Source organism: Molothrus aeneus, chromosome 9 (genome assembly GCF_037042795.1).
Source record: "Molothrus aeneus isolate 106 chromosome 9, BPBGC_Maene_1.0, whole genome shotgun sequence".
Lineage (NCBI taxonomy): Eukaryota > Metazoa > Chordata > Aves > Passeriformes > Icteridae > Molothrus > Molothrus aeneus.
Genome location: NC_089654.1, coordinates 21,894,870 through 21,918,465, shown reverse-complemented (window position 1 = coordinate 21,918,465; position 23,596 = coordinate 21,894,870). Strand labels below are relative to the sequence as shown.

Sequence of the window (23,596 nt, the reverse complement as noted above, 5' to 3'; positions counted from 1 at the left end):
ACTCTTATTCATGCCATACCAAATACTTTTTAATCTTCAGTCATCCCATGTCCCCATCTCATGAAAAATATATGGTCCTTCTTAATCTTGTATAACCAAAAGTATTGGAAAATGTGGAATCTAAAAAACCAGCATATCTAGGGAGAAGAAAACATAAGACTCTTCTTTAAATAAAAAACCTTTGAAATACATTAAAACACGTAAACAGCTATGCCTGTCTTGCATTTACACTTCAGTTATTCAATGATACCACAAAATCAGAGCTGATCATGAATGAATCGACATCAGAATAGCTCTAGACCTCTTTACTGAGAAACTGCCTTGAATACATTACAACCCTGACGGAGAGAAATATTACTTTAAGTGGATTATAGGAAAAAGCATGTAACTATGTTCCATTTTTTCCATCTAGGAGGCTCCTCTCTGTTACTTGTGTGTAAATGTAGCTAATTTTCTATTTTCAGTAGCTGTGGTCACATGCAGTTGAAAAGACGAAGTGAGAAAGTGGGTTGGGCTTGTAATGCATTTGAGAATCCTTGCTTTTATTGGGCCTATGCCAAGTAAACCAAATGTGTAGGGATTAGCTCCTAAAGGACATTGCAGGTGATTTCAGGCAAATGGAAAGAAAGTTACACTGTGGGAATTGGAGAAAAGTTCTGAATTGGAGAGACTGTGCTTGCTGGTCTGGTATAGTCCAGAAAGATTTTTTTTTTTCCTCCTTTTTCTCTGCATTTCCTCCTCTACTGAGGATATAAGCCAACCTTATTTGTCTTCCTTTCTAGTTTACCAAAGTGTGAGTCTGTAAACATGTCCTCATGCTGACAAGTAAATGTTTTTCTGCAAAATTTTACAGAGCACAAGCATCCAAAGGCTGTATATCTCATCAGTTAATGAATTATGATGTTCAGCACAAAACATGTCTGCTTTTCTCAAATGGTCAGCAGTTCTCCATGCAGAGCTGGTGGTGGGGGATTGAAGTTTTCAGCATTCAAAACCCCTTAAGTGCAGTGAATGATTATAAATCCACTGTCTCATAGTTACAAATAATCGTTGGAATTTTGCAGTTCCTGAGTGGAATTAGGAATAGTTCCACTGGTCAAAACAAATCTGTTCTTTTCAGATTGTACCATATCTCATGAAAATGAGCAATTAATAGTCTTGCTTGCATTATGGCTTCTTTTTGTCTAATACGTTTATATATATTATAGATATTTGGCAGAGTTGCATGGTCAGAAGCTGAATGATGAACAGAGTCTGCATTCTCTTGGCTTTGGTATTCTGCCCAGGATTTTTACCTCACAATCTGTATTTGGAGGTGAAAAAAAAAGTAGATCTTAAGCCCCAAAACTACTTTATTTCTTATTCTTTCTTGTGCTGTCTTGAGTATTTGGATAGCACTAGTATCAATTATTCAATCTGTGACTTTGAAAAGCACCTACCAGGCTGCCAGATTCCTGTTGCAGAGAAGCTAGATGGTGCCAGAAATCAGTCACTCTGCTAAATATTGCTGCTGGCTCCACTCCCCGTCTCTCAGAGTCGGTAGAAGTCTAATCTACTGTTCTCCTGTGAAAAGATGGCAGGATGTAAAAATGCCATGTGAAGTTGCTGTTATGTAACAAATGTTTTGCCATCCTGCATGGTTGAGGAGTTAAACTGGTCTCTGGTCTTAAAGTGTGGGTATCTTCTGTTACATGGAATGCTTTAATGTTCAGCTGATGTGGTATTTGTCATTTAGTTCTTCACTTGCCAGACCTTTAGCTCTGTGAATTTAGAAATTCCGCTGTTTTAAAGAACTGGTTTGCTTGCAGTCAAGTCTAAGCAAGGCAGATATCACACTGCCTTGCACGTGCACAGAACACCACCCAGCAAGAGTTCCTATAAAGCAGTTCAGCTACCCTCAGCATTCAACACCCAGATGATGCTTATGCATGGTTGCCATGCTGAAAATTAAAATGGTGTAATATTAAAATTATGTGGGAAAAAGGAATGCTGATGGCAAATGTGCAAACAAATTTGTTCATAATTGCAAATGTATCTTCACGGCATTTCCAGTTTTTATAGAATCCAGGGACCTTTCTAAAAATGCTAGGAGCCATTTGTTTGTATAAGAAGAAATAAAATTAATTTTTCAATCACACTTAAGATATGCAGATAGTTTTTAGTAGGCATTTAAAACAATCATAACAAAATTAGCCTACTGTAAGACTGATCAAGCTGCTGTATTTCTGTTAAACGTGCTCCACGGCTGGGTCAGGTGCTTAATTAGCACGCAGTACCAAAATAAAATATCTGAATGCTTAAAACAGCCCATTCAATGCTTGTCTCACCATGGAGGAGCCCAAAGCCACTGGCCACAAAGATATCAAAGATATCTGCCACACAACTTCTCTGTTGGTTGGGCCAGGCTGGAGCTAAGCCCCCTCTGCAGAGGTGCCCCACTGGCCTCACTTCAGCATGTCCAGCACAGCAGGCTGACACTGTGTGCAGCTCCCTTCCCCTCTGCTTTCTGCTCCTCTGAGCAGGCATCAGAGCAAATCCTAAACACGAGGGAAAACGGTGTCTCCATTACCAGGTGTGGTGTATTCTCTATTGCCAAATCAGTGTTTGAATTGCTCTTTTCTTCTTGAGGAGACATTTGTGAGCACCCCTCAATCACAGTATCTTGTTATAGCTGGGGGGGGTGTGTTTAGGTTTGAAATCCAAGGTCTGTGCCCTGGGTGGGTATGTGGTTTCTTCAGAGAGAGACAGTACAAGTGCCTGCTCCTTTGTCAGTTGGCAGAGAAGTGTTTTCAGGGCCAAATTCCAGGAGAGAATTTCTGGCCATATTGTTATAAGGCCAGCAAAAGTTGAAAGGCTGCAGTTCTAGGCCTGTGGCTCTATTAGTCCCCCAAATAGTTTAGGAGGATTATGTTCAACCTGCTGGCTTCTGAGAGTGTTTTTCTGTGTGCAGTTCTTTAGGCAGCTCTATGTATCGCCTAGATATAAATCTCTGTGGATATTTTGGGTATGGATGCTTGGAAGATAACTGCAGTGTTTAGCTGATCTGTGAGTTCAGACCTTTGGTTGCTCTATTTCCAGGACTCTTCCCCTTTGCCTTCTAATTAGGAAATGTCTGCAATGACTGTGGGTTGACACCTCTTGTCCTTAACTAGGAAGCTAATGTATTCTTTGCTGGGTGTTGTTGCTTTCCTCATAGGTCTGAGTTGATATTGCTCCTTCTGCTGAAATGACAGCTCCTGGGTGAGGTGTGACGCTGCACAACCAAGAAATCTGCATGCAAGGATGTGTTTTCTCCAGCGCCATGGTTTTCCAGGAAGAGGTTCAGCAGGTAAACCAGAGCCCCAAAATCTGTTTCCATTATCAAAAAGCTTAGCTTCAACTGCTAATTCTGGAAATATAAAGGCATGAGCCCAGTATTTATGCATATGACTTTGATAGCTGAAAATGTTAGCATATGAATTTGAGGGTCTGAAAAGGATTTTTAGAATTCAAATTAACTTTTGCTAAATCTTACACTGAAAGTTAAACCTGAGAATATAAACGAAAATAATATTTATATGTAGCAAACTGTAGGGTTTATTAATCTGTCAACAAGACAGACAAAACCAGAAGGCTTGTTGCATCTTACAAGTTCTTTTATAGAGATAGAATGTTGGAAAACAGCTCTGAGAGAAATTTCTTGTTTAAAGATTATTAATATGGAGAATTACTAGTGGGAGCAGCTTGTAAACTTTAAGACAGTTTTTCTCCTTTTAGAGCCTTTATTTTGGATGCTATAATTTACCTTCAGTGTAAGAGAGTTTTAGCCTTTCCTATCTGCAAAGTTGAACCTTAAAAAGTGCACTTTTCTTCTACTCTGTGTATGTCAACTTGAGTTGGCCTAATTAAAGGAGCACTTTGCTTTTCAGGTGGGGATTTCCTAAGGTATTTTCCTTGTAAATTGACTTTGAAAGATGTGAACTGAGTTTTGAGCTTCCTTACTCATGTTTGACTGCTTTATTACTGAAACTTTATGCTGATTTTTGTTTATAGTTCAGAAGATTAGGTAATTGAAATTAATTTAGTTACTCTTCACTAGATGCCTTTTGGGCATACTTGGAAAAACTACTTGTGCAAATGTGCTATAGTATGAATCCTGCTGACTTTCATTTGATTTTGCATTTGTTACTTTGAGACAAGGAGAACAAAGGTTGCTTATGTAAAATGAGAGCACAGAAACATGGCAAACATGCCTATTCTTGTGAGAGGTGTGGTGTGTAATAGCTTATGATGAGGTGCTTATATGAGGTAATAACTTATGAAGAGTTATTATGACTAAAAAGATGCTGCCTAATACACAGGTCTTGTGGAACAACTGCATCTACTGCTTCTGATTGTATTTTCCCCCTTTACTTTCCTGCTTCTCCTACCACTGCACCACCATTCTGCATTTTCCCTTCATGGGGGAGGGAGTTTGTAGGGGAAAACTGGCTGCCAACAGAAGTGTGCTTCCAGCTGGACTCTGAAGATAAAACTCAAAAATATGTTGCAGAAATGCCCTGGAAAAAGGGAAATAATAGCCTTGGGAGCTCTCTCTGTTGTGAACTGTGGCAGCTGGGCAATTGCATTGCAAGGGGTTATGTGTCTGTGGCTTATGACTAGTTGGTAATTATAAACTGAAGATAATTCAGTGCACTATTCATTTAATTTTTTGTTAAAATTTTCGTGGATGTTCACTTGTGATTCTATTTAGGTTTGGCATTTTCATCATACTGCATTTCCATAGTTTCCTGCTTTTCTTATGTTTGGGAAAATTATAATCAGAAAGATTTTCCTATATTAGGTATTTTTTCAGGACCAGAATGCAAGTATAGATGTTTCTGTGGGTTTGGAAAGTCTTTTTTCTTTTGGAGTTGGTTTTGGTTTCTTTACTCCTCAGGTATTCTCTCCATATTTCTTCAACTCAAACATAGGCATTAATAATGAAAGCTGATAATGTTTCATCTGCCAGGTATGTGATTGAAAATGTTTGTCCAAACCTGCAGCTTAAAAAGAGGTGTCTGGATGAACAGCAAAACAGAATTATGCGAATTCACGTTCCCTCCAGAAGATATCTAATCATCTGATTAAAAAAGTAATTAATTATTGAACTGATGTGCAAACTCTTTCTACTGTAGTAGCTTAAATTTTACTCAAATTTATTCAATTTTCATATCATTAAATCTATAACAGTATTTAAATATCATAGATATGGTAGGCCTGCTGCAAGTTTCTCTACAACCCTATGGATTTGAGTGGTGGTGAGCAGTGAAAAGTGTGGACAGGAGGAATAGTTTCTACCTCCTTGTGTCCCCATCGGTCCCATCACATGTCCCTGAACATAGGTGGTTATTTCTGGACTCTGCAAGGAAATGATTAAACATGTGCAGCTGGATTTTTGTCTGTAGCAATTAAGCATTCCAGACAGTCAGGCTATCATTGTATGCAAGTTGGAATTAGAAGATGTGGTTGAAAGAGTTTATCTGGAGAAACCAGGGAAATGGCTGAAAAATTTGTAACTCATGAATACACAGAAATATCTTATCAGGAAATTCAAAAGTTGGTCACCAAGAACATGACTGAATGGTCTGAATAAAAGAGGGTCTTTGAGACACAGTATAATAGATTTCTCTGATGGTCAAGAATGGAAAAGGATTTTTACAGTGTCAAATATTTTTCTTTGTTTGTTGGACTTCACAGAGCAAAAACTTTCTATGTAGTTGAGAGGAAAACAAAAGTATTTGTATTGCTTTTTGCAAAGGCTTATTTGTATCAGCACGCCACCAATAATATCTGCTAGAAAATATACCGACCTAAATATTTAATTTTGTGGTTTTCTATACAAGTATTGAAGAACACATGCATTGGAAATGTAATACACCCATTTCTTTGTGATACATCCTAAATGGTATAATAAAATGGTGTTTCCCTTCAATTTAAAAGGAAGAAGATATGAAAACATATAACAACATGTAAAATGTTGAATGCATTCAACCGTTAATATCCCTGAAAAGCTTGGAAATATATAGTCTAACATGGAGCTTGTGATTTGTAAGAGGGAATGCAGAGGGTACTGTTCATTTTCACTTTGGTTTGTGTTCAAATGCAGTCCTCTTCCTGTTGTCAGTGAATTTCCTGTTGCCTCATCAATAGGACATATCAGTAAGTTTAAAAATGGACCTGATATCCCAATTTGGAGCATGGGGCAGAGTAAAAGGTATTCTAATTTTCCCAAGTTCTTTCATTCTATACCTGAAACACAGGTTACAGCCAGCTGATTTTGAGTAGGAATGAAATGTTTGCCAGGCAATACCACATCTTTTGAAAAGATGTCTGAAGAGAATATCTGGTATTTTAACCCTTATTTAAAGGTCAGAGATCATGTTTACTGAATCAACTAAAGGAGGCAAGCTCTATGCAGAAGACCTCCAGTTTTTGAGAATTCAAACTAGGTATCTTTTAATAGATTCTTTTGGGGGAATTGATACATTCAAAACATAATATAAACAGTGAGCTGTTCCAGGGCTACCTCTGGGCTAAAAAGTATGTCTTCAAAGCAGGTTTGAAAAGGGCCTGATGTTACTTCACTTTCCTCTCAGTGAAGTTAAATGGAAATGTCTGTGCTGGGTTTAGGAAAGGATGATTACTTCTGTGCAAGGAGGATTTTCTGTGTGAATTGTCAGAACAAACCATCAGTACTTGGAATGAATCTCGTCTAGGCTGACTTCACCAACTCCTTAAGAGCCTTTGAGGTAGTTGTAGTGAATGACATGAATTGAAAAGAAATTATATATAAGTGGGGCATTGATAAATATGGTCAGATTCAAAAACTGAAACTATCTGCAAAGGATCATCCATATCACGGTTTGGTGATCGTGCCAAGTCACCTAATACACCATTATCTAATGAGCTAGTGTAAATTGAGTGCATTTAGCAGTAGTTACCACGGGTAGTATCTGACATACCACAGCTGTTTCTTTTCACCAAGGAGAACACATGTCACGAAGAATAGTTAAATGTTACAGCTAAAATGGATATTTCTTTCAATTCAGTCATTGTCTAATATAAGGTCTTATGTACATTTTTTATCACATAAATATATAAAATCTTGCCTTGTATTATTACTGACATGTGAGGGGAAGCTGGTATCCTCTGTCTTGCTGATACTTCACATTTGGACACATCACCCAGCACAGGGTAAGGCCAGGTTTTCCTCAGGTTTGAGTAGCACACTGGACTAGTGAGGGACTGAGGTCCCTTCCAACTTATGTCCAGAGTGTCTCTGTATCTGAATGATACTGAGCTTTCTGTTCTAAAGGTCAGGAATAGCAAATATATCCTTTTGATTATTGACACTTGAAAAAAAACCCAAACATTTGGCATCTTCCTATATATGCATGAATTTCTCCAATGCCTACAGTGGGGTGGCTTTTTGCTGTGGTTTGACTGAAAAATGATGAGTGAAAAACTGGGTGGAATTTTGTTATGCTTCCATAAGTCCTCTGTCCAATGCCAAATCATTGTAACTTGGGATGATATTGAAAATGGAGTGTAGGAGGAGACAAATCACATCACATTGAGGGGGGAAACAAAGAAATAAAGAAGCTACATTGCTAAGATATTAAAAGTTTTCTCATTTAGAAAAATGCAAAATAATTTCAAGATTTTGAAAGAAAGTTGTAGGCTGCTTTGTCTTCCCTTGCTCAGCAGAAACAATTGTAAAAGTTTAGTTGACCTGTTAAATATATTCAGTCGCCCTAGATGTTCTTGGCAAGTTTAGAACATGCACGAAAGTTTTCATGAATTCCTGATATTCATCTTTTCTGAATTGAGACTATGTCTTTAATAAGCAAAAATCAATGCTGGTTTGTATATGACATTAAAAATAAGCCAATACAGAATAAAATTAGCTGACTAACTTAGTATTGTGCATTTTTTTCTTAATGTGAATACTTTGAGAATCTGAGTGCTTGAAATGATGAATTACACATGCAGAAAGTAGGAAATAATGGAATCTTGAAGATTGTTCCATATATAAATATTTCATCTCAATGTAGATGGCTACAATGGGCTTATAGCCCATTTGAGGGCTACAAGCAGCAGACCAGCTTATAGGTGCAGATGTCTCCCCACACACCCCTCAGGAGTTTTGTGACCTTGAAATAGCTTGCTTGAAGCTTTTGAGATTGAAAAAAGTTTTAAATGCTGGCTAAAATTCTGGATTTGGTACCCAGCTCTTCAGTAACTTGCTATGACCAGTTTAGCTTTTTATTAGTATAAGTTAGAAAAAGAAGTGTTTCAGATTTAGTCATGCAATTGTTTAGAAATGTCAATATATTTTCTTTTAAGGTTCTGTCAAAGAATAAGTTCTTATTTAATCAATATTTGTCATTGTGAATAACTGTATGTGAAGGTCAAGACATACAGTATTTTGCTTCTGGGAAACAGTATTTCAGCAAATATGAAATACTTCACTGGAAGTAAATACAAAAAATACCTAATACTCAAAATAACCCAAAAGAAATGAGAAAATCCCTCCTGATATAGTTTAGAAATTAGTTTGCTTTGAAGCATATTATTTCTGACTCCCTAGCCATATCCTGTATTTTTAAATTCTCCATGATTTTTTTAATCTGCCTCTGTACTATTTGTATGTCTAAAAATTTCATTGCTGTAAACAGGAGACTTGGATATGTGATGAATGAAGTGTTGCAGCTGCCTGAGTAAGAAATTTTTGTGGAGCTAAAGATAGACTTGTCTCTTGTATCTATCCTTTTGCAGAGAAAAAGGGTGATTGAAGAGAAGTAGAGTATATGAAAGCACAGCTAAAACACAGACACACTGACATTATAATACAGTGTCTCATCGGGTGATGTGTTGTTTTGACTACATGGCTGCAGCAGGTCTATAATTTAAATGCCATTAATGGCACACAAAACAATAGTGTGGAGACAGGAATACTGTAAAATCTCTGGGTCTGTACTTAAAATGCAGATGAAATAACCCTTTGAACTTGTAATGCCAAATGTTGTCCAAAGTTACCATTCTTCCATGAGGAAAGCAGTTTGTTTTTGTGGTGTTTTATGTCTTCTTCTCCTAGCACAGACATTTTCTGTTTAGATTGCTTGGCTTATGTCACTGCAAAAATCCCAGGCAAAGAGGGGCTGGTTCTATTTTGCCTCACTCATGTCCTGTTCACACATTCGGTACAGAATTCACCATTGTCAATAGTCATGACTGTGTTTTCTTTGTGCTCGTTGTCTTTTGAATATGCTTCTTTATCCTTTTCCTAAAGTCACACACAGCACTAGTTTCACCAGAAGCTCTTGGTGCTCAGCTGTAACAGAGTTACACATAGTCCTGTGACTGAACACCAGCTATAATATCTCATTTGTTTCCACTTGGCTGTTGTAATGTTTTCTACTGCTTAAACTTGTCCTTTCCCTTGCTCTCTTTTTTCCTTTTTCTTTCATGCCCCTATTTAAAATTATATCTGAGTTTTTCTTAGTGAATTTAACTGTGCGTAAGCACATGTTTCTGTACCCTCACAGATGTCAAACATTTAATGCACCTTGGTGTAATGTTTGCTCTAATTATTTGCCAAATTGGAGTGAGTCTTTCCAGAAACAGTTCCTGATCTTTGAAAACCTTGCAAAATGTATACAATATCTTAATTGTGAAGCTTTTTTCAGAGCATATTTCAAAGGAGGAGAAGAAATGCTGTGTAAGTAAAACTTGTTTAAAGTGCTCCACCATTTCTAACAGGAGACTGTTACAATAGTTGCATTATTTCTTTATCCTGATTGAATGTGTTTGTAAAATCTCACTGAGGCTTTTTTTCCCCCTTTTAAACTGGTTCACTGTGTGTAGGTCTGGTACTATACCATGTAAATACTTAGCTGCTTCTAATTTTGGCTAAGTGGATGAACTCTTGTCAAAATATTCATGGAGTGTTAACAAAACCTAAAGCCAATTTATACTCCATGAACTATAACAAAATATTAAAAGTTGTTAAAGGCATAGGTATGGAGTTTCAGCAAAGTGGTTTCTCTTTATAGTACAAGTCTCAAATTTGAATGTGGGTAGTTAGGTATGCCTTTCTTTTCTCACTTAAAAACAAATAATACATAATATTCAAAGCATATGGAGTAGACATGGATCTACTTAATACTGAAGGTAAATAGAATTGAAGAAGAATAATTAATTCTTATTAATTTTGTATTAATTTAGCAACTTTGCATCTTAGCAGAAGTAACTTATTGGGCATTTTCTTTATCTAGTGTGTCTCAAGTGTATAGAACCAGGGTCTTTCAAGTCTGGGATCATCAAAATGGCTTTCTACTAAACCTGTGCATTCATAGAACAACTCAGGTTCTTCCAAAATATTCACGTGCAATATGTGCAAAGAAGGTATCTTATGAATGTTTTGATCTTGGAAGGAATCTTGATCAGAACAGTCAATAAAATACAAAATGGTACGATTGGCCAACTGAAAGCAATTGTCTTTGTTTATTTCTTTCTCAGTGTAGTGGGTTCAGTGCTGGCCCAGCCTGCTTGGTTTTTCCCTTAACCAAAAACCAAGCCACTTCAAACCACTACACTCAATAATATTAATAAATAAAGATTTTATGTAGGCCACTATTCCTGGCTACTGAGATCAGTACTTTTAAGTTTTATCTGAAGTGAAGCTAATAATTTGTCTTGCACTTTTTGGCACAAACTCTGAGGATTAACATGAAACCAAAGCAGAACTTGAGAGAAATGACAGATAGCATTTACCCAAACTTGGTTTTAGTTAGATCAGAGTATGAGTTAGTGAAATAACTCTCCTTAGTGGCAGGTTTGGTAAAATCAGTCTTAGTTATCGCACTGTTTTCCTACTTAGGAAATAATTTCTGAAATGAAAGGGAACTATTCACACTCAATGGGATTTAAATATAGAGTGAATCTGCACAATTTCTCCGTGTCAGAAAAACATACCATGCACTTTGACAAATTTTCCCTTATACCTTGTACACAAGTAATTTCTTCAATACCAGGATGGTTGTTAGTTTTCTGTGATCAGCCCCAAGTATATTTTATAACCTGAGCACAGTTCATTTCCTGATGTAGCAGTGCAGTCCCAGCTGCCCTCACAAGAACAGAATTCCAGATGTTCCTGTTTTTGCTCTATGGAGCAGTGCTGTAATTGTTGGACAGCAAGGATACAATTTGGCTCTCTGATAATGCTGTATCTGTAGAAATAATTTCACTGTGGCTGTAGGAATGTGTGTATACATTAGGAAGGAAATTCTATTATGGATTTCAGTCTTTAAATGCATTCATATGGCCCAGGTGATGGCAAGAACCACTTGGATTTGAGAATATAATTATGACATTTTAAATGTCATGTAAGGAAGGAATTAGCCATTATCTAAAGCAGCGTACATGGTAAAACAGCCAGTGATTTGAACCTGTCATTCATTTAATAATTCACATTGGAAAAGGCATGTGAGATCATCGTGTCCAACAGCAAACCTAACACTGCCAGGTCTACTACTTAAGTCTTGTCCCAGAGCACCATGTGTGCGTGTCTTTTAAGTACCTCCAGGGATGGTGACTTCATCACTTCTCTGGGAACCCTTTTCCAATGCTTGACAGGCTTTTTGGTGGAGAATTTTTTCCTAATATCAAATCTAAATGGCCCCTGGTGCAACTTGAGGCCATTTTCTCTTATCCTATCACTCGTTACTTGGGGAAAAAGGACACTTGATACTCAGACATGCTCTGCTGCAGCCTCCTGTAAGGTACTTATAGAGAGTGATAAATTCTCCCCTGAGCCTCCAGACTTCATAACCCCAGTTCCCTCAGTTTCTCCTGAATGAGCTTGGGCTCGAGACCCTTCAATTTAATTGTGTGAGTTCTTGCTCTAGTCATGATTACAGTTTGTATCCATGTAAGCTTTTCTGGATGTTCAGCTTTGGTATTTCTCCTGCTGTTTCATGGAGCTGTTTTTATAGGACACTAAAAGCTTAATAAAGCTTGGAGTCAGTAAAAACAAAGCATGTGAGAACACCTTTAGTTGTGGTTGTTCCCATATTTTTGGTATTATTTCAGAATATGTCCTACTATGGTCAAATGTGCATCTATTCAAATTTCTTGAATGTATTCATGACTGGGTTGGGGGCTGGTCCCAGGTTCCTTCCATACTTAATAGCTCCATTAAATACTGTGAATATTCTGGTTGTGGATTATTCCATTTTAAATTATCTCTACAGATGATTTAAATGCCTTAGTGATCAGTTGGTTAGGGCAGAAATCTTGTCATGTACCAGCTGTAGCTGCCACTTGTGACAGAAAAGATCAAATGTGAATTTTTTTCTGTTCTGAATCTCTCTGTGGCCATTTCTATTTTCCAAATTGGCTTAGGCTGAAAGTGACTTTTTTTAGCAAAATTTAGCAAGACAGATTCTTGATTTCATGTGATGATACTGATGTTTTATTGTAATAGAAATTTGTAATCAAGATTATAGAAACTATTAACAGTATGCAGTTCTGCCTTCAGGATAAGAAAAATGGTGATGATTCCTGGAATCCTACTTTGTGGGAGAAAGATTGGAGGGGCTAACAACATGAGCTTAGGAGTGTGGAGAAAAGGATCTTCTCTCCCTTCTGGGCATGTAGAGTTGAACATTCAGTTTGCTTTGTGGTCTAGGTTTATTACTAAACTCTTGAGCAGGCCTGGAGGCATTTCCTAAATGAGACTGCAGCTACACAGCTTTTAAACTCAATTAGCCCTCTCTCCTGTGCTCTGCATGCCCTGTCAGTTCTAATGGTCTTGGCTCTGTGAGAAAGGGAAGGTGTGGGGGTCTGCAGAACCAGCCCCCTTCTTCCCCCAGACTGGTGGAATTCCCACATCTTTATTGTGGCCCTTGGACAGCAGCAATTTAAAGGCTCTCCAGAATATTCAAATGTTAATTTTGCCTCATGAGGAAGGCTGGAGAAAAAATGGGTAGTCATTCAACAGCAAAGAAGTAAGTTAGCTTCTACTACCTGATGTGGGACTCCTTCAGGGTGGAAGGAACGCCAAACTGGGCTGGACTTTGTGTCATATCAACAGAAGGGGTTGGCCCAGTGTCTTTCTTCCACAGTGATCTTCTGAGTCTTGTGGTCTGCAAAATGCAAACATGAGAGAAAGCAATCCTATCACAACTAATGGCAAAAGAAGTGTCTTAAGAAAATTGCTATTTCTAGGAATACAGATTAGAGTGTATTAAATAGAGGGGTAGAAATTAAATATTACCATTTTAAAAAGTAACAAAAATAAAGACAAAACACCTAATGACTACCTTATGGAAAATCCCATTTGTTAGTCTAGAGGCACAAGAAAATACTTGACCTGTTTTGAGCAGCAGTGTTTTTATAACATGCTTTTGTTGGATAGAAATCTTTTTTTTCCTTCTCTGTTTGATCTAAAAGTCCAACTGTGTTAATTTAAAAAATTAATGTAATGTGTTAAGCTTGTAATATGATTAAAGGTATTACCAGAACTTTACAGAAGTTTTTTTGTTTTTCTCATTCTGTTAGTTTTTCCCTGCAGTTGCAGTTCTATGCAAAACTGTAACTACATCTGGTTGAAAACTGAATAGTTTTTTTCCTCTGTGGGGAAAATGCAGGAGGTTGATGAAATACATATTTTAATGGAAATTTTTCTGGGAAGGCCTTTTGTGTGAGAAAAGGAAAAAAAACCCCTTGCTGCCCTAGAAGGGTTGATGGCCTGGTGTTTTGATGTGCATCCAGAACGTCAGAGCTCTGTTGTCTTTGGAGAAGGGCTTGGAAACCTGGGTTTCTGATATTTTCTGTGCAAGTCTTGATGATCAGATTATCTATCTGGAAAGTGATCATGCTGCCTATGTTTTCTCTTCCTCTTTCTTTTATGATAAGCTCCTTTTCCCAAAAGAAAATTAAAATAACTTAGACATACTTCCCTTTAGTCTAATAATAAAATTTCAAAAATCTTTTTGTCACTCTGAGAAAGGAATGTTATTTTCTGATCAGTCTTAACAGTAATGCATAGATCCATTGTTCATGTTGTCCGGGAATGAGAAAAGTATAATAAGGCTATAGTTTGCTCTCAATAATGAAATTGAAGCAACTGTATGTAAGGAGGATGCTGTGGCTGAAGAGCTCTGGAGCCATGGAAAATTCTTGTGTTTATTCTACTGAGTATTGCAAAGAAACACCTTGCTGTCTGTGCACTTGTAGGTGTACTTATTTTACTTTTAGTGGAAAACTAGAGCTAATGTTTAAAATGTGAGAGCTTCTTTAAAAAATTCAAAACCAAACAGAAGTAAACAAGTTTGAGGGGGAAAAAATCCTCTTCATAAAGCCACAGTGACTCTCTTTGGAAGATGTGTCTGATGTGTCTGTGTCAGTCTGATGTGTCTAGATCTCTTTTCCATTCATACAGAAACATGAAAAAAATCTTAGCTGCTCTGACTTACATCATCTCTTTTGAAGTACAAATGCTAATTGAAATCAGTCAAATATCTGTCTAAAAGCATGTGTGCTAAGATACTCCAGATCATTTTTTAATGTACTTTAATACAGATAGATCTGATTTTCTCTAAAGCTTCTATCAGTGGGGCAAGAAAGGTGATCCTTGGATCATGCTCCCTTGATCCTCACTTTCATTACTTCGTGTTTTAATGTTTACCACTTAAATGTGGTTTTGAATGTGCTTCTGAATCACTATTTTGCAAAAAGAAACAGACACTGCAGTCCATCTCTAGCTGATTTCCCACCTTGCCTAAAGATTGGTGCTTTTCTCCTTTATTCTTTAGAAAAGATATTTTAAAATTAGCTTCTGCTTTCCAGATAAGCTGCTCTTCACTTTTAATTCAAGGGAACAAGAGGTAACCATTGGTGTATGTTTGATCTCTTTGAAATATTTCAGTCTGCGATGTCATTCATTCAGATGTTTGTTGGATGGACTTGAAAGTATGCTTTGGTTGCTGTTTAGAAAAATCTAGTGCCCTGTAGGTGCAATACATAATAAAAAGAAGTAATGCTCAAGACCTATTGTGTGTGGATAACTGCAAACTGCTTTTTCCCTTACTGCTTTTAGCTTGCTGACCTGCAGAAAAGGTTGTCTCCATGTTTTCTTCCTGTTATTGATGTGAAATTCTTCATTTCAAGTACTTTTTCATTTTGCTTTGACCTGTTTTTATAGTTTTTAGTGCTGCCTGTTTAACATGTGTGCAGCAAACTGCTGCACTACTGAGTTCCTGCAGATGTTGGGAGCCAGTATGGCTTTTATAACTGCCTCTATAATGTTCGGTCATGGAAAACTCGATTTAGGAAGAAGAGACTCAGTTCAATATAGATGTCTTAAAATGTCCTAACCTATACCTGGAAAAAACAGTATGGCATTTTCTTGCACTGTCTGTGTGCTGAGCTGTCTGGGATAGTTTACTTCTGTGGCTTTAAACGCGTTAGGTAAAGTTTGGAGCCATCCAGTAATTGCATGTTCCAAGTTCCTTTTTGCATCTACAGCAATCCTGTTAATGTTACCTCATTAAAATTCTTTGTTAGTAAATATTATCAGATAAAAGGTTTTTGTACTCTGTATTTCTGCTCTGAAAAAGTCCATGAAATGAACGCAGTCTTACCAGCTAAGTGACTTCTGAGTTTAGGTTTACTGGGGGTTTTAGCAGGTTGTTAACAACTGCAATCATGGGATTTTTAACCTTCTGATTTGGGGGGAATTTTGTTTATCAGTTCACCTCTGTTTTCCTGATTACCCTGTGTATAAACCTGCCCTAAAAGAGAGCCATCTCTGGCTACATTTTGTTTATTATGAGTTCAAAAACCTGGAAATCTGAAAATTATTTTAGCAAGAGCCTTCCACTGTTGAAACAGTGGCCAGGACAGTACTATTTTTCATCTGTATTTTGATATATTAATTTCATGTATTTAGCAAATGATAATTTTCATTACTTTCAAGACAAATTTCAGAAAGACAAACCTTAAACAAAGCCATATCAGTGCATTTTTCTGAGAGCAAAGTCAGATGTCAGGACTGTGTCACAGCCTGTGTGCTTGTGCCTGGAGGGGGGAGTTAAACTGTGGGGGGTAACCTTTCATGTGAGTGTGCTAGGCAATGTTTGCAGGACATAACATCTTTCTTTGTATGTTTCCGCTGGGTTTTATTTCCCTCCTCTGGAAAATAGTGTTTTCTGTGATGTACCCTAGACCTTTCTCATTACTCCCATCTCTACCATCATATCCTAGGTATAAATGCAAGATTTTTCTTTATTTTTATGGCAGTTTCTAAATAATGCTGCCAAGTTTGTCAAGTCATATATTGTCAAGTAACCAGCATTGTACACAGCAGTTTTTTAGGAAGTGGGATAGAAAGGGAAATTAAATCAGCACTACTGGTCAAGAGTTGCGTTGAGGTGTTTGCCAGGGGAAAGAATTTTAACAGTAAAGCCAGGACCTATTGGTCCTATTCTCTGTGCTGGTTCACAGATTGTTTTTGCCCCTTCCTTAAGTCCCACCAAAAATCTTGGCTGCAGGCACCTCCAGTTTGGGGTGGGGAGGGGATTAAAATATAAAGATTTAGTATTCACTCTTTAAAGCTGATATTCTAGCTCTTTTCCTTGCTAAGGTAGAATGAAAACCATAAACTACTGGTAAATGTCAACTAACCGCTAGACTTGAAAGAACCAGCAGCTGCTTTCTGCTTATGAAGCAGAGAAACTGTGTGGGAGGAGATGTAAAGAACCTCCTCAAATACCCACTATAACAGAGGGGCGGGGGAGAGACTGTACTGAATATGGGGTTTAACCTTTAGAATTTTTCCTCTGTTTTCTCATGCTCTTAGACTTGTATGAAAATGCAGAATGGCAATTGATTTGTTTCAGGTAAAAGCATCAGACAAAGGCCCCATGCCACCTAAAACTAATTGCTGATAAAAAATGGAGTGCTCAGCTTGCCTGTATCAATTTTGTGTCTGTTAAAGATTTATGGTATGAATCTCATAAACAGTTTTCAAATGTATTTAATGAATAATTGTTTGCAAAGGGCTTGAGTGTGCTTTAAATCAGATGCAACGTTTCAATGTAGCAATATTATTAGCAGCATCATTAGTGTAGTACTGAGATGGCAACACTTAAAAATTCATCCACCACACATCTGAAATGATGAGTTTGTCTTGAATACAAATAAACATAGAGGAAATAGATTGGGAGGTATTCATTCATGATGTATAAAATGAGATCAAAAATAGCCACAGGTTTATGTTAATATAAATTGAGACAAATTCTAGCTTAGTAACACTGACCTAAAAGCTGTCTAAACAAAGCAACTAATGTTTATTTTGCTTCTAAAAGGAAGTCATATCTGCTGTTGAGAAAAGAAAAAGGGTTGTTCTTGGGATGGTTTTTGGGGTCTTTAAGTAACTTATTTATAGATCCTTCACCACTTTCTGATATGGAAAAAATATGCATAGCCTCATTAGCTCATGGCAAAAACTATTTTTAGCCCTTTTAAGACTATTTGTGAAAACAGACCAGAAAATGTAGAAAGAAAAAAGGTTGGATTGTTAGGAGGTTTTCCCCCCGAAAATAGTAAATTACAAGACATTTATTAAATGTATCTGGAAAGTGTGGTGGCAACCTGGCTTTTCTAAACGGAGACCTTTCTGTAGCTAGATGCTTACTGTACTGGGCAGATGAAACAGCTCTCAAGGAATGATCAATATTGTTCAGTATGAGAAGACTGTTTTTACACGAACAACTCTCATATGAAAAAAAAAAGAATAGAACTTCAACTCTGTTATTTCACCTGCTCTTCTTTTAAACATGTCCTTTTCTGTTTGCTGACTACTCCCACTATGGAGCACTTGTCCACAGTCCTGGGAATTACTACTAACTCCCTAAGATGGGGGTGGGAAACTAGAACTGGCGAACAAGGGCTGGAAGGGTACCAGCTGGAGGATATTTGTGACAGATCAGAATAACAGGAAGAGAGTAAAAAAGAAATGGTCAGCACTTTTGGCTTTTTAAAAGTGGGGTGCAAATGACTTGCTGTTATGTTTTTGCAATGTCTTGTTTCCAGACTGCTGGCTTAGTCAGCCAAATCTTTAATTTGCCCAGTTTATAACAGCTGCTTTGGCTGCTACCACAGAAAGAGAAATTATAATTTCCAGGCCTTCATTTCATCCCTCTTACCTATAATCCTCAAGTTCCAATCTGTCTGACCACTTGACTAGGCTTTTTAATTAACAGATCTTCTTGGGGGCCCTTAAATGTGTTTTGCATATACAGGAGCACTAAACAGACTTGGAAACTCTTGATGAGATGAAAAACATCCTGCTGGGAATATAAAATGGCACATAATGCCTAGAATAATGATTTCCATAATTGAAATTTTCATGTGCTGTATTAAAAGGCATCATTTACCGGGGGTCCTGTTCTTTTGAAAAGAAAATGGTTTAGTTTTAAGAACTTCTCTGTTTAACTCTATCTCTTCAAGGTTCTCTTGCTTCCTCAGAAGAAGGCTTATGGGCTCAGCAAAAAAGGCACAAAGCTGAGGATGAAAACTAGCATTTGAATATTTTTGTGCAGTCAGTGATTCAGATGTACTTACTTGATTTGCTCAAATGAGGCAGGTGGTGTTGTTCTGTAATGATCTTTACTTTGTACCTGAGACCACTGATCATTTTGGCTGAGGTGGCGCATTGTTAATGATGTGTTAATAAACAGCATAATTTGGGAAGACAGGCTCCTCGATGGAAGGTAATAGCCCTCCCTGCTGCCAGTATCTTAATGTAATCGAAGAAAACATCTTGTTTTAATAATTTACTCATTGAATGGCACAGCAACTTGGGTCTGGGATGTACCTTGGAGACCCGATCACGTGTTTCATCGACTTCTGGGGAACCGACACAGATGATGTTGGTCAAATTGCCCTCAGCTCTCTTCATTGCTGCTCTGTGGTGATTTGTCTAGAAGGTAAAGAAATAAAGAATTTTGTTTGACACCTCAGGATATGTCCAATAGATCAGCCAATAATTGATCTTGACATTCCCCTAGGAAATGTCACTGTAAAGGTCTTAGTGGTTTTGTAGAATCTATACTAACTTTTTCTTCAGATAAAATAAGTTTTACTTCAAGCCAGCTCTAAGTGCAATTAGATTATTCAGAATATTGAGACGTGACACAATACTGTCATTAGTCCTTATATTTTCAATAGTTTAAGCATCCTAAAATGTTACATCAGTGGTGTTTTTTCCATGCTCTTTGGACTTGCTGTTCATGTAGGATCATATGATACAATAAAAAATTGCCAGAAAATGAGCTCCAAGATTATTTTGCAGTACTACAGATAAGTGTTGGCAAGATCAGTTTCTGAAAAATCAAATACTAGACCTGTGTATGTTGGTTTTTATCTCTTACAGAAAATTAATCCTGCTTAACTACTGAAATGCAGGTCTAGGTAACAGTCTGATCTTTACTGCTGACATGCATCAATCCTAATGAAACCGGCACCACTCCTGCAGTTTTTTAGTAGCTCTGAATATTATTCCAATCTCAGCCTGTGGTATTCAAAAGCACATGAGGAACTACATAAATGCTTCCCCCTGTCACTGAAGTGCAGTAGGTTAGGTGATGGGATTCTCAAAGCCTTTTAAATTCTTGGCATTCAGGAAAGAAAATGCCAGGGCTCAAGTAACAAATATCTGAGTTGCTTCTCAAAGCCACTTTATTAAATTGGACTCCTTTAAACAGGTTTAGTACTAAGTACAGTATATTAGATCTAAAAATATTTTTTTTCAAATCTATACTTTTTAGTGGTCTAATGGTTACTTTTTGAAGAACTTGTGGCCTTGCAAAATACTGTAATTACATACCATGTTCTCAAAAAACCTGGTGTCTAGTATTAACCATCTTGTGGTTTCATGGAAGACATTTTGAGAATTTCGGATCCATCTTGTTCAGCTACGCCTCCTCTATTATGGTTAATGGGGGGAAATGCACGTTTGAATTCTTTGAATAGCTTTAAAAAGTCTCACATTTTTTATTTGTCTATTTTATAGGACATGAAAAAGCCCCATCACCCCTCAGGGCATCAAAGCACAGTGCTTTAATTACACAATGCCCATTAATGCTAATAAATTTCATGCTAAGGACCTATGCTGTACCAGTGCCAAGGAAAACATAAGTCTCCTTCCTTTTCAAGCCCAGTGCCACACACTGCCTGGACGTCAGGCCATTAAAATGAGCTCTGTGGCAGCGACAGACATTAGACACAGATGCAAGATTTCATGTTGACTTTCAGCAGCTTCTATAGGTTGAAATAATGTTAACATTTGTTTTTCAAGTCATCTTTAAAAGTATTTAGATAGGAATAGTGTTAGGTGAGTGACAGAACATGTGTAAAATCAAGTGATAATAATTTTCACTGCTGCACTCTTTCTATAATCTGAGTTTTCTTTGTGAAGATTACTTTGTAATGATACTCTGAAGAATGAGTTTACCAGCTGTATAAGATAAAGCATGTTTGTAGCTGTTTGTAAATCTTATTTCATTCTCTGCTGTTTCTCTTACCTAAGTCATTAACTGCAGTCCTCCTTTTTTTTCCATATAGCTCTTCTCTCAGCGTTTCTAGAATCTGACCTCAGAACTAAATCTCTTTTTATCTTGGAATACTCCTGGAAATCAGGCAGTCATATTATTCTTGATTTATGTGTACAAGTACAGCAGTTCTACTTTCAGGGTGGATGGAGTAGAGGAAGAGTTTGGGATTCAGTTTGTGAGAATTTGAATGTGGATATGTAACTAAAATGGGCAGTGTTCAAGTTTTCTGATGTTCCTGGTACTTCACCTCAGGTATAATGTGGAGAATAGGGTTGGGTTTTGGTTTGGGTTTTTTTAAATAAATCATTCTGGACTATCCCCAATCCTTTTGTAACAATCAGTGTTGATATTCTGAAGGGGATTCATTAGTTAGTCAAAGGATTACCAGCCCTTTCTTTCTTAAGTCTTTTGGCAGAGCAGTCTTCACGAGCAGACAGAAGGGGAAGAGCGGCAGCACCTGGGTTCAGAGTCAGAAATGTGCCACATCCTCATGGGCTGAAGGAAGGGGGAACATGAGGGTGAACCCAGCAGAGAGCTGAGCTCTCTGTCCATGGCTCTTCCTGCAAGGCAAAGGGCCCTTGAGGGGCTTTTTAGAGTGCTCTCAGCAGTTGTTTATCCTCAGTCACAAACCTGTCGATTCAGGGCATTATTCACATTTTTAGAATGATTATTATATAACATTTTATATGTTCTGTTTATACTGCATTAATGTTCTGCTGCAAGACTTTGGAAGACTTTGGCTGAATTTGAGTGCCTCTGTAGAAGCAGCCTCCCATAAGCCAAAGTATATTACAAGTGGAGAGTTTGTAAGAAGGCCACATGATGATAAGCACTAATTATCAGAGCTGGGACCATTTTGAAAACCTTTCTGATGACTAAAAACTCCAATTTACACTTCTACTTCCTAAACTGCCCATCTGGTGGGAGGTTATGTTATTTTTAACACTAGCCTCTTTTGCTACTGAGTCCTGAAGGACTAGAATCACATTTTAAATAATATTTAATCTTATATTCTGTTGTGAATATCCTTTTTTATTTATAAATTAGTGACAATCTTGAGTTGTCCCGAATCTTCCTCACCATAAATTGGACTTTCCCCCAACTTTGACTAGTTTCAAGAAGAAATCCTATTGTTGCTTTTTCTCCTGCTCTGCTTGACTGCATTCACCTCGCTCTCCTGCTCAGAGGCAGACCTGTTCCAGCTCAGTGAGGAATGCCACTCATGAAAGTAGTAAACTTGTTATGAAAAGCTCGAAAACTTGGATGTGCCTACGTGCCAGGCTTTTAAACTCATTACGTCTTTATTAACAACACCCTGGGTGAAGCATCTTTTAATAGTAAACATAGTTGAACAGATTTGAGCTGAAAAGCTGGATTTACTTTGTTTTGGTTGTGTACTACAGCATTATCAGATCATTTAGAGCAACAGCAGTGAACTCTTACTTTGAATTGTGTTAAACTGAAGGTTCTCCATGGCTGAAAATGTTTTTTCTGACTTGATGGGAGCTTTGCCTCTCCTACCCCCTGTAGCACTTAGCAGTTTAAAAAGAGCTGTGCCTCAAATAGCATTTGTTGAGCTTACTCTATAAGCATATATAATTTCCCTTTTTCTTGAAACATTCATTCCTGCTCTGCTTTTGAGATTACATGTGTGCCTGTGTGCTATTCTTCTCCCTAGCAGTTTCTACATGAAATCTACTTTCCCTGAAAAAATGGAATCTTTGTGTCTTTGTCTCCTCACTAGCTTTCAGGCATGTTTTGGCAGGGGCTCTGACTGTCGAGGCACTGGAGAGGAGGGGCCTTGCACTCATTTGTCAGCTTTTCTTGCATCTGTAATTTTTGCCCACTCAGCAGTAGTGGAGGGGCTTAAAAAAGGGGGGAGAACTTGCAGTTGTTGAAAGTCAAACTCCTGAAATAATTGCCAGACTGTAACAGTTTGGGAAAGAGGTGTGTGTGAGAGAACAACAAATACTTTGGCTAAAACCAGCTTTAGCTTTAAGGTTTTAGCAGCTCTCCATTTCATGTAATTGCATGCCTTTTCCCCATAGATCTTTACAGGCAATGGTACTGTGTTTTTATAGATTTGCTCATTATGAGTTGATAAACTGGCTTTTCTTAATGATGATGAAAATAATTTTGCTGGTGTTCAAGACTTGGTTATTTCTGACCAACCAACAGTTTAATTTAAAATGCTGAAGTCTTCTCCAACTTCTGTCCTAATCCTTTCCTGCAATCTTCCTTCACAAGCTGGGTGCTTTCATCTCCTCATGTAATGTAACTGAACAGAAATTAGTTAATTTTTTATTATTAGAAGACAGATCCCTTCATAGTAAGGAAAGCATTTTTCCTCTTCAGCTTTTTATGGAATATTAAAGTTGATCTCTCCTCCTCGTTTCAGTAGGCTATTTAAGCTCAGGGCTCATACTGTGAGTTGTTAATTAATCAGTGTGACAGATGAAGAAAGTATCCAACTATGAAAGGAAACCTTACTTCAGTGACTAACAATAAGGATGTGAGCCCGAGTGATTTAAAGGATTTTTTTTTGTGAACGTGTGATAAGGAGCCTTAAGCTGTTTGAGGTAACGATGGGGGTTTTTTTGCTCAGATTGTGTCACTGCACAAACATTAAAGGGCTCATCAATATTTTGTCTTGAAAAGTCCAGACAGGAGTTAAAAGAGCCTCTCCTACAGTTTGAAGAGATCCTGTTTCCCATAATTAATAACAGGAAGCAAGTAAATAAGGCTTTACTGACAAATGAAACAGCAACATGTACCCAGAAACATTAGGTCCTGGCTGAGAAATGTAACTGGGGTCTGTTGGTTTTAGTGTACAGGAACAGATCACTCTGGAGGCACAGTAGAGCTTTGCTCATGTCTAATTCAGTTATGTGATAGCAGACTGAAGTCAAAAAGTAATGATATGCATTGTAATTATTGAGAGTGATTCGTGACCT

The 23,596-nt window shown here is 37.5% G+C and overlaps 1 long non-coding RNA gene across 6 annotated transcripts in view; it reads right to left on the bottom strand.

The window, feature by feature from the left end:
- The window catches only part of LOC136560324 (uncharacterized), a 61,137-nt gene that overhangs the window by 12,545 nt on the left and 24,996 nt on the right, over positions 1 to 23,596 (bottom strand). For 4 of the 6 annotated variants that reach the window (XR_010784119.1, XR_010784116.1, XR_010784118.1 and 1 more), the window contains exons 2-3: positions 18,905 to 19,009; positions 13,051 to 13,169 (exon numbers count right to left, since the gene is read on the bottom strand). This is a non-coding gene — a long non-coding RNA (uncharacterized lncRNA). Of the gene's footprint in view, positions 1 to 1,439; positions 1,564 to 13,050; positions 13,170 to 18,904; positions 19,010 to 23,596 lie in introns of all 6 variants that reach the window. The other 2 variants (XR_010784117.1, XR_010784121.1) reach the window with 2 other exon arrangements.